The sequence below is a fragment of the Trachemys scripta genome, chromosome 9, assembly GCF_013100865.1.
Source record: "Trachemys scripta elegans isolate TJP31775 chromosome 9, CAS_Tse_1.0, whole genome shotgun sequence".
NCBI classification, from domain to species: domain Eukaryota; kingdom Metazoa; phylum Chordata; order Testudines; family Emydidae; genus Trachemys; species Trachemys scripta.
Genome location: NC_048306.1, coordinates 65055315 through 65065592, shown reverse-complemented (window position 1 = coordinate 65065592; position 10278 = coordinate 65055315). Strand labels below are relative to the sequence as shown.

At 46.4% G+C, this 10278-nt stretch overlaps 1 long non-coding RNA gene across 1 annotated transcript; it reads left to right on the top strand.

The window, feature by feature from the left end:
* Positions 1-1891: 1891 nt before the first annotated feature.
* LOC117883426 lies at positions 1892-9791 on the top strand. Its single transcript, XR_004647257.1, has 3 exons — positions 1892-2058; positions 4949-5058; positions 9143-9791. It is a non-coding gene; the product is annotated as an uncharacterized LOC117883426 (long non-coding RNA).
* The last annotated feature ends 487 nt before the right edge of the window (positions 9792-10278 follow it).

Below are 10278 nucleotides of genomic sequence, written 5' to 3'. Positions count from 1 at the left end.
GTGAATCTATTGTCCTTTGCTCAGCAAAAGTAGTGCACAGAATTTCAGGACATTATGGGCTAGATTGGCTCCTTCTTATTGGCCAATGGAGGGAGTAAGGTAGAGTAAGAGTTCTGTCATCACCTTGCTTTTCCTACCTGGACAGTGGCTCCTATTCTCTGGTCACTCCTTGTTATGGCCTTGGCTGGCCAGAGAAGTTGGCCAAGCACATGGGAAAAGTAAGCTGTGCCCTTTCAAGGGCATCCCCACCTCCCACCCCAGCCCAAGTAAGACAGGGGTAGGGAACGAGTTGTGAAACTGAGTCACATTTCCTTTCCAGAGCTGCTCCTGGGCTGGAGCAGATATGTGCAATCCCCTACTCAGAGCTGAGCTTGAAGGCTTAATCTAACCCTCAGAGTATGTCTTTCAGATACTCCGCCCCAAGAAATATGGCTATTTTTAAAATATGAAGAAATTACTTGTGCATCTGAGATCTAATATATTGCTATTTAAAATAAGAAAAGCAAATAGTGACATGTGTGCTTAGGTACAATATCATAAAAATAATACCACCTAATGCCTTCACAGAGACTCTTCGACTGTATTCATCCTCTGCATATTTCCCATAATAGTCTCCCTTTCTTATGCAGTATTTTCACAAAGATTCCAAGGGCTACATTACAGTATTAACAAGAGATGAGCCAAAGCCTTCCACAAACATTAATTAATCAAATGAATGAATCAGAGATGGAATTCTTCCAAACAAGACCAATGTTGCCCAGCCCATTCTGTCTTTCACCACAACACAAACCTTCTCTCTCTCTCTCTTTCACACACACACACACACACACACTAGGGTGACCAGATGTCCCGATTTTATAGGGACAGTCCCGATTATTGGGTCTTTTTCTTACCTAGGCTCCTATTACCTCCCACCCCCTGTCCCGATTTTTCACACTTGCTGTCTGGTCACCCTAACACACACACACACACACACACACACACACACACACGTCACATCTCCTTTATTAACACAGTTATTTCAAGTGTTCCCCTGCAAAAAGAAAATCTGTGGCAAAACCTTTGATAGGCAGCCTGAACACTGACATGTAGCTAGTGCTCAGATACTTCACTTACTTGTTTTACTGAGTTGTCAGTTATCTCCCTGTCTCACTTTTCTCATCATCCCAGGCATGGCCCCTTAAAATGTGACTCAAACGTGCAGTGCATTTGACCTTGGTAGACTATTAAAGGAAAAGGGGTTTGGGACTTGTATATAAAAGACTAATGGCAGCAGGTCCGGAAAAGAACCCTGATGGACAAAAGCCCAGAAGCCAAACGGTATTAGAGGTGGGCTGAAGATGAGCCAACATGTCTTGTGTTCTTTTGCTAATAGATATGGAATGAGAAAGCTTGTGCTAATAGAAGAGAAAGAACTAACTATGGGAAGAGGATTGTGATGGAAAGGCCAACAGGGTCGGACAGATTATAGCATCTGGGTTTTCTTGACAAGGTATTTGAATTTCCTGTCTGAAATGACTGATACTGTTCAGACACATTTCTTGTTAGATCATTAAAACTACTATAAATGGTAGAAATGTGATGGTCAGTTTATTGTAGTTCTTGCATTGTTTTGAAGTGGAGAATTTCTCAGGGCCAGAGGGCTGGGAAATATATCCATGCCGTTCCTTGCCTCTATTGCATGCCTCCTTGCAGCTATTGAACATTGTCATGGGATGGGAGCCAAATTGAGTGTCTTTGAGTTTGAAGTGACTTAGAGGGGGTTCACTTAAAAAGTTCGTTCTAAGTCTAGAGCCCGGCCGAGCGCAGCAAGCTGCCGACCCCTCCCCCGCCTTTCTCCCTCCCCATGAGCCCTGCCGCGGCGCGCGCAGCACTCTGGGGGCCGGGGCTGCACGCTCCCATGGGGCAGGGTTTGGCTCCGCGGGGAGGCAGACACCTCCCCCCTCTCCTGGAGCCCTGCCGCCGCATGTGCAGTGCTCTGGGAGCCGGGGCTGAGCGCGCTCCCGCGGGGCAGCGTTTGGCTCCACGGGGAGGCTAGGAGCCTCATCGCATGCCATGGTAAGGAATTGGCCAGGGGGGTTGGCTAAGGGGTGGGGGGGAGTCAGGGGACAGGGTGGGTTGGATGGGGGTGGGATCCCGGGCGGGGGTGTTAGGGGCAGAGGGGTCTCTGGAGGGGGCAATCAGGCAGCAGGGGGGGTTGGATGGAGCATGGGAGTCTCTGGGTCTTTCAGGGGGCGGGGGGTAGATAGGGGTCAGGGGACAGGGAGCAAGGAGGGTCCTGGGGGTCACTTAGGGTGGGTGGGGGCCTCTGGAGGGAGTGGTCAGGGGACAAGGAGCTGGGGGGGATTGGATGAGTTGGGAGTTCTGGGGGGGGCTGTAAGGAGGTAGGGGTGTGGAGAGGGGTTGGGGGAGGCAGGGAGCAGAGGGGGTTGGATGGGTTGGGAGTTCTGGGGGTCCTGTCAGGGGGCGGGGAGCGGTTGGATAGGCGTGGGAGTGGATAAGGGTTGGGGCAGTCAGAGGACATGTAGAGGGTAGGATCCTAGGGGGGCAGTCAGGGGACAAAGAGCAGGGAGGTTTAGATAGGGGGTGGGGTCCTGGGGGGCAGTTAGGGGCAGGGGTCCCAGTAGGGGTAGTCAGGGGACAAGGAGCGGAGGGCTTGGGGGTTCTGAGGGTGGCAGTCAGGGGGCAGGAAGTAGGAGGGAGTGGATGGGGCGGGGCTCCCTGGGTGCCCACCCTAATGAAATGGGCTGCGCACGCCTATGAGAGTATGACTGGTACCCACTAATATCTCTGTAACCAGAATGAACACTTTCAATTGTGGGACCTTTATTTAAGGGCAATTGGAATGAAATAATTCTACAAGGACAGTATGACATACTTTTGTGGTTTATAATCTTGAAGGGAAGGCAAGGATTTTTAGTGGGAAACTCTGATCCATTTTTTGGATTAAAGATATGTGTTAATGTAAAACTGTCTTAAGCTTTAGGATTTTTAAACAGACATACCTTTGAGAGTTAAAATGGACAATAATATTGGGAAACTTAACAAAATCTGGCAAATTAAGCTTCTCACTGGTTAATTGCCTGATCCTAGCTAGGAATTAGTTAATGAAAAGATTTCCCATTGTATTCGTGTGGACACGTTTGGGATGGAGGCTCTTTTCAGGCTGGTCAATAAACACAGATGGGATTCACACCAGTTTTACAGCAGTATAATCCACTGACTTCCATGGAGTTGCTCCTGATCTATATCTACCCAGTGCAAGGGAGATGAGAATCACACACATTTTGTGGTACATGTGTATGAGGGATATAGTATACGTGTGAATGAGTGTGCAAAAATTACTACTCCCTGTTACTTTTTCAAACAACTTTTTTATTGAAAATTGTTAGGAAATTAATAAGCAATAAATTCCTTGGTCAAAAAATGAAAGTTAAATGCAGTTATGGGATATGACAGACTGTTGTAAATTATACACTGAGCTACAGCTACCAAATGGGACAAACCCTTTTTGGACAAAGGAAGCTTCCTTTTTAGCTTGCTTGCCAGCAACACTGCCAACTACTAACCAGCATTGTCTTAGGTCAGACCTTAGCTACTGCAATGTGTAGGACACACACAAGAGCAAGCTCAGGCACTGGGAGAGGAGTTCACTAATTGATTCAATCTGCTCTGGTGTCTACCATCAGCTGGCAGGCAACACAATGAGGTCACAAGTAGAGACCTGGGGGAAAAATGTTGGAAAATCCTCGAAAGAAAATAATGAAACATTAGGAGACCCTGATTTTTTTTTACTTCACCTGTAAGCAAGCCAAGGCAAAGCCCAAATACAAAATATGCAAGAATCATCATACTTCTCTTTTCTCAAGTGCTCATAAAGGTCTGTGAGCACAGCACACACCCCAGTGAAGAAAGCTAGTGCATAGTGGCTGTCATCCTGGGCCACCTCTCAGTCTGAGTTTGTTCTGTTCAGAACTGACTCCTGATTATAAACAGGCATCCCACTTCATTATCTTACAGAAGAATTGGCAACTAAAATCAAACATTTGCTCAATAAAGGTCTGAAAGCTGGCAGTGGGAAAGGCTGTCCATAGATCTGTCACACAATCACAAGCACAGCCAGCTGGAAGATCTGAGGACTTGCAGCTAACGCCACGTTCTGCAGATTTCCTTCTCAAAGTGTACTTCAAAAAGTAATTTCAAAGGTATTTGATGCAGTAGCATATGGAAGAAGCTAGGACAAATTCTGCCCTCCACTATATCCATGCAACCCAATTAAAGTCAACTGATTTCACAACTGAGGGTAGAATTTGGCCTGGGCTCTTTGAATTTGACTGATGCAAGATATTTACTGATCCTAGTAAAACATCGACTTTATATGCAGTGGTGGGAGGAGGGAAGAGAGATCTACAAGGTTTCCCCTCTGCTTTGAAGACCTTACAAATCAGAGGTTTCCAATACCATATGATTGATATTAAGTGACTTTCCATTTTCAGTAGAACTATTGGGTCAAATTTTTCCTTTTGGTTACACTGGTGTAAATCTGGAGTAACCCCATTGCTTTCAGAGATGATACTATGCATTTACATCAGTGTAACTGAGAGTACAATTCGACCCATTGGCTCCAAGCCTTAGAAAAACATTACACAGGTGTCACAGGTACAGGGCTAGCCCCTTTTCTGGTCTTTCTGAGTGCACTTATGTCATGTGTTCTTACCCTTATCTATCATCCTATATGTCCAACTGGGTTTCAGGCACCTGCATTACCTCCCTACGAGACCTGTGTCCAGTGAGATTGGTCAACTGCCTTCCCCAAACAAAGTATATTTATTTAACAGTCGGATCAAAGCATTAAAGTAAAAGGATTTTAAAACAACAGTCTACTCATATATTTAGTCTTAAGCTTTCTTGCAAGCTAAATTAGATAGTCTCTCTTCTTAAATTGCAGGAACCAAACTGAACCAACTCATGTTCTCCTAACCAGACCAGATCTTACTGTGTGTCTTTGGACCTCTCAGTCTGATTCCCTCTTATTCAAACTGGTTTGGGGGAAAGCAGGTAAGAGCCATGGAAGCTATTTGCTCTGACATTTTCTTTTAATGACCTATAAATGGTCTTCTCTTTTTGTGTGTAGACTGGTTCAGCTACCCAGACAGACCCCTGAGGTGAAATATCCTCACCCATTTATGGAAGTGGACATACCACCCTAGTGACAGATCCAGATACAGTACCAATCATCATTAAAGAGTACCTGTAAGGACCCAGGTCTGCAGAGCCTGTGATAGCTGATACTCCCATAGTGCCACTGTGAGGTCATGCAGAGGTACAGCCAGGGAGTGCTATGGAGAGTAGGCGCTGCAGGAAGTGCCCCCAAGAGACCCAGAGTCAGTAGTGCCAAGCCCAAATGTTCAAAAATCATGAGATTGACTTTAAAATTATGAGGATATGTAAAAATAATAGACTTGGAGTTCTTTTTAGTTGCCTTCTGCTTTTTGAGCCTTTAGGGCACACTGGGGGTCACATTTTGAACCTTTCTCCACAGGGCTAGAAACTTACTTTTTCTTTAAGAATGGAGGTTGAAATCATCACATATCCCCTTGACTCCAGGAGCTGGGGCTTTAAGGAAAACAATAATTATCATGAGACCCATGCCAAAATCAGAGTTGGCAACACTGAGAGTGATGGTACCTTGAACCCTCTGATTGGTCAAGCCCCCTGTTTAACCCCAGCGGTTGCCCCAGGAAATTGTCTGGACAACCACACAGACTTTGGCCTGCTGCAACACCAGACCTTGCTTGATCTCCTGATCTCCAGCCTCTGACTCCAGCCTGATTCTGACCCTGGCTCTTGCTTACAGAACCTGGCTCTTGCAATTCCTCCAGCTGCTGCTTGGCGATTACTGTCCCTTGTGGGCAGACCTCAGCCTAGCCGTGACCACTAGTCCAGACCGCCTATGCCCAGTTCTATTATAGTCCCCCTATGTGTCTCAACAGCTAATGGGTCCCTATAGTTCCATGCTGCAGCAATACTCATGGGAGAGGACTACAACATTCCCTGTTCAGAGATTCCTGCCCACTGACCCTGTTAGGGGAACAGAGTGTGCCACACACCATGTCTATATCCCCACCCACCCGGCCTCCACTCCCTGGCAGCACAGGAGTGTTGCACTGGGGTCCAATGGGGCTATGTTGCAGGCTGTCTTATAATTTCCCAGAGAATCTTTGCAAGATTGTGGAGGAGATAATGTGCATTTTCTTTGCCCTGCCCCTGCCCTCCTCTGCATTTTATCAACCTTCTCCCCTTATACATGACTCTGCACCCATGGCCCTCTGGAGAGTCATATGGAAGTAGGAGGATTCTCCCATGGAGGCAGCTGAGTCTCTTTTGCCCACCAGAAGGGAGATGTGCATGCAGAAGAACCCACCTAGGCATGGATCTCAGGGGTACTTACTTCTGAAGCACTCTCAATGTGCTCAGGCTGCTGTAGAACATAAGAAAAACATTGCTAAAAATACATTGAAACATTATAAAAAAATAAAACTCTCCAGTTATAACTGATGTTACAATCTATATAATTTTATAAAAATATGCTAATGAGTGAATATAATGTAACTGGAATATGCTTCATGCAAAAGTTCTCTTGTAAGGTATCATTACAAAGCTTATAATCTACTGAGTGTGATCATCCTATTTGTATAAATGTACCGCTCTTGTATCTGAAAGTAGAAATATGAAATAGAACTCTGAGGGCCTATTGTAATTATGCAAAGTGTGGGCCATTAATGGTGGTTTGGAATCTTGATGACTCCCATTAACCAGGACAATTGTCTGCAGATAGGTGTGTTTTAATGTAAGTCTTCCTGTATACGTGTGTGTGCTGGCAAGTGGGCAATGAAGTCTTGCAGTGACATGTGACCATGTCACCTGAACTGGAATCCATCTTTAACCTGATGTCTTTCCATTTAGAAGAAGGGGGTGGGAACCCAGAGAGGGACAAAGGATTCCTGCCTTATGCAAAAGATATATAAAGGGGTGGAACAGAACAAAGGGAAGAGAGGAGCCATCATGAAGAATCCCCTAGCTATCACCTGAGCTGGAACAAGAGCTGTACCAGGGGAAAGAATTGTGCCCAGGCCTGGAAGGTGTCCAGTCTGAGGAAAAAACTTACTGAAGCATCTCTGAGGGTGAGATTATCTGTATTCAGTTTGATTAGACATAGATTTGCGCATTTTATTTTATTTTGCTTGGTGACTTACTTTGTTCTGTCTGTTACTACTTGGAACCACTTAAATCCTACTTTCTGTATTTAATAAAATCACTTTTTACTTATTAATTAACTCAGAGTACAGTATATATTAATACCTGGGGAGCAAACAACCATGCACATCTCTCTATCAGTGTTATAGAGGGCGAACAATTTATGAGTTTACCCTGTATAAGCTTTATACAGGGTAAAATGGATTTATTTGGGTTTAGCCCCCATTGGGAGTTGGGCATCTGAGTGTTAAAGACAAGAACACTTCTGTTAGCTGCTTTCAGGTAAACCTGCAGCTTTGGGGCAAGTAATTCAGACCCTGGGTCTTTGTTGGAGCAGATGGGAGTGTCTGGCTCAGCAAGACAGGGTGCTGGGGCCCCGAGTTGGCAGGAAAGGCAGGGGTAGAAGTAGTTTTGGCACATCGGATGGCAGCTCCCAAGTGGGGTTCTGTGATCTAACCCATCACAATAACAATCAAAACAAATAGGCCGTGCACAGAGCACCTGCAGAGCAAGCTGACTTATTGCTGTCATAAACGGCAACAATGACTCAGGATACAGTATAGTTCATTTTTCTACTTTCTCCAGTTTAGATTTAATGCAGCAAATACATACATCACAGAATACAAAGCTCCCCATCAGGCATGGAATTGTCACAGGAATAATAATGCTGAAACAATGGCACAAACAAGTGAGGAAAGAGGTTCCTTGTTAGTGTCTATTTTGGGGAGGAAGAATTATGCTTTTATTGTAATTGTGTGAGTAGGGTGGGAGAGAATTAACAAAGTGCAATTAGCCAGGAAGTATTCTCTAGTTAAAGGCTTTAAAAGTAGACATTACAGAACAAACAGGAGGAAGAAGTGCTTAAGGGGAAACCCTGCCAAGACAAAATACAGATTTTGCTGTAAGGGTCAGAACTTGTGCTATTAACAATGTCCTATGTTATTAAAAATGGGGAGGGGAAAATCAAGAGCTCTATTAGCATCAGTACCAATGATCAGATTCTCCCTCTAGAGGGCAGAGGTGGGCAGTGCCTCTGGGGCAGAGGCAGCATTGCAGAGAGGGTGTGTGAGGGTTTGCGCCTCTGGTTACCGGGCAATACGGCCTAGTGGCCAGAGTCCATAGAATCGCCCCTGGCTGCAGGGCAATACAGCCTAGTAGCCAGAGTCTCTAGGGTAGCCCCGGGGTTGCAGGGCAGTATGGCCTCATGGCCAGGGCTCTCCCACTCCACTGGGTCCTGCCTCCAGCCCTAACCGTGGCGTAGGACCTTGCCCTTGGCTCAGTGGGGGGTGTCCTACCGAAACATGCTGAGGCTTGCTGGGGGCAAGGTACCAGTCTGTCACACACACACACCCCGGAGTCGCTTCCTACCAGCTTGAGTGTTGAGGTCTCCCATGAGTCCTTAGATTCCCTGCGGGCCTCTGGGTCAGTCACCTCCCTGGGTTCTCCTATAGTGGGGCTTCAAGCCGGCCTGGAGAGGCTTCAGTCCCGGGGCCTCCGTGGGCGGTGGCTGGTCCTCCGCAGGAACTTCCTGGTCTGGTCCTTCCCCTGCGGCTGCCAGCCCAGACTGAGCTGGTCTTGCTTCTTTTATACTTTCAGAGCACTTGGAGCATGCCCAGTATGGACGGGGCGGGACTTCCGCCATCAGTGCTACTGGCCTGATGCTGCTGGGGCTGGTGCGGGGCGGTGCTGCCCCATCACAGGGTGCAAGAAACAAATGAGCTGGAGGTGGAGGTGGGTTGGGAAGATGAGACATCAGTAAAACAGTTTAGCAGAAAATCAGAAGCCAGAGATTGCCATTGTCTAACCAATGCCAGACAGGAGCAATGTAGGTATCAAGTGCCCAGTATCTGAACCAACACTTACAGAGTTTTGTTTTGTCTTTCAGAATGAATGCATTGGTACCCTTTTCTTACTCACAGCTTATCGGCAACAGCAAGTCCACTAGACATGTGGGGACACCAGCCAAGCCACCTGCAACTCCCGCTGCACTGGGATCCCAAGGCCTGGACGTCTAGTTCCAAAAATGAGCAGAGCTGGCCCAGAAGAGAGTGGGCTTAGGAAAGCTGGGCCATGCACTGATGCAGCCCATCTCCCAGGGACCCTCCCACTGGCTGTGTTGCGATGGCTGGATTTTAAAGCTACCCTCCCTACAGAAACTCTCCAGAGGGCACCAGTGAGGGAAAAAGGACACATTTTTCCTCAAAAGGGAGATTGTCCACCTGGGTGGGAGCCAGGCACAATGAAGCCTTCTCTGATGTCCACGGTCCACGTAAGGGCCATGCTCATTTGTTCTCCCTGTGCTGAGCAGTGCTGCCTCTGTAATCCCTAGGGCACAGTAGTCAGAAAGGGACAAGGTGTGGGGAGAGGCAAGATCATCAATACTTTCCCTTTCCAAAGCAGACCCCAGTGTGGGCAGGGGAGATTATGATGCACCTCATAGAGGTATGCAGTAGTAGATGTATTTGCCACGGAACTGCAACACTGTGCACCATCTCCAACACAGGCTATGTCTTAAAGGCACAGCTGAGCCCATTGTGAATGGAGCAAACAACCCTAGCAGTCACGGTGATTTAGCTATGTTTAGAGGACTAGCTTTGCAATGAAAGGGGTGGGTAACACATTCTTTTATAACCATGAAAAAAAGATTTCAGACTCAAAGGAAGATTTTGCCCCTGAGAGAGATGTAGTCAAAAAATTTGATCCTATAGTAGAAACTACGTTTCTGCTGTAACTTTAGAGCAAAGTTCTGCATCCCTTCTTCCACTGCTAGATACTTATGTGGTAGAAAGGATTGGATCTAGTTAGTGTTGATATAACAGTCAATTATTACTGGATCCAGCAATCAGCCGGCACAGTGTTAATTCTCGATATGTATGTATTAGTTATACTGAAACACAGCATTTTTCCTGACTCTCATGCAGGTGTATAACACATGTGCACTGTACGTCTGAAGATCTGGTTTGTGCTTGATCTAACATTACTGTCAGAAACTCTTTATCGCACATGCCCAATAAAAGAATT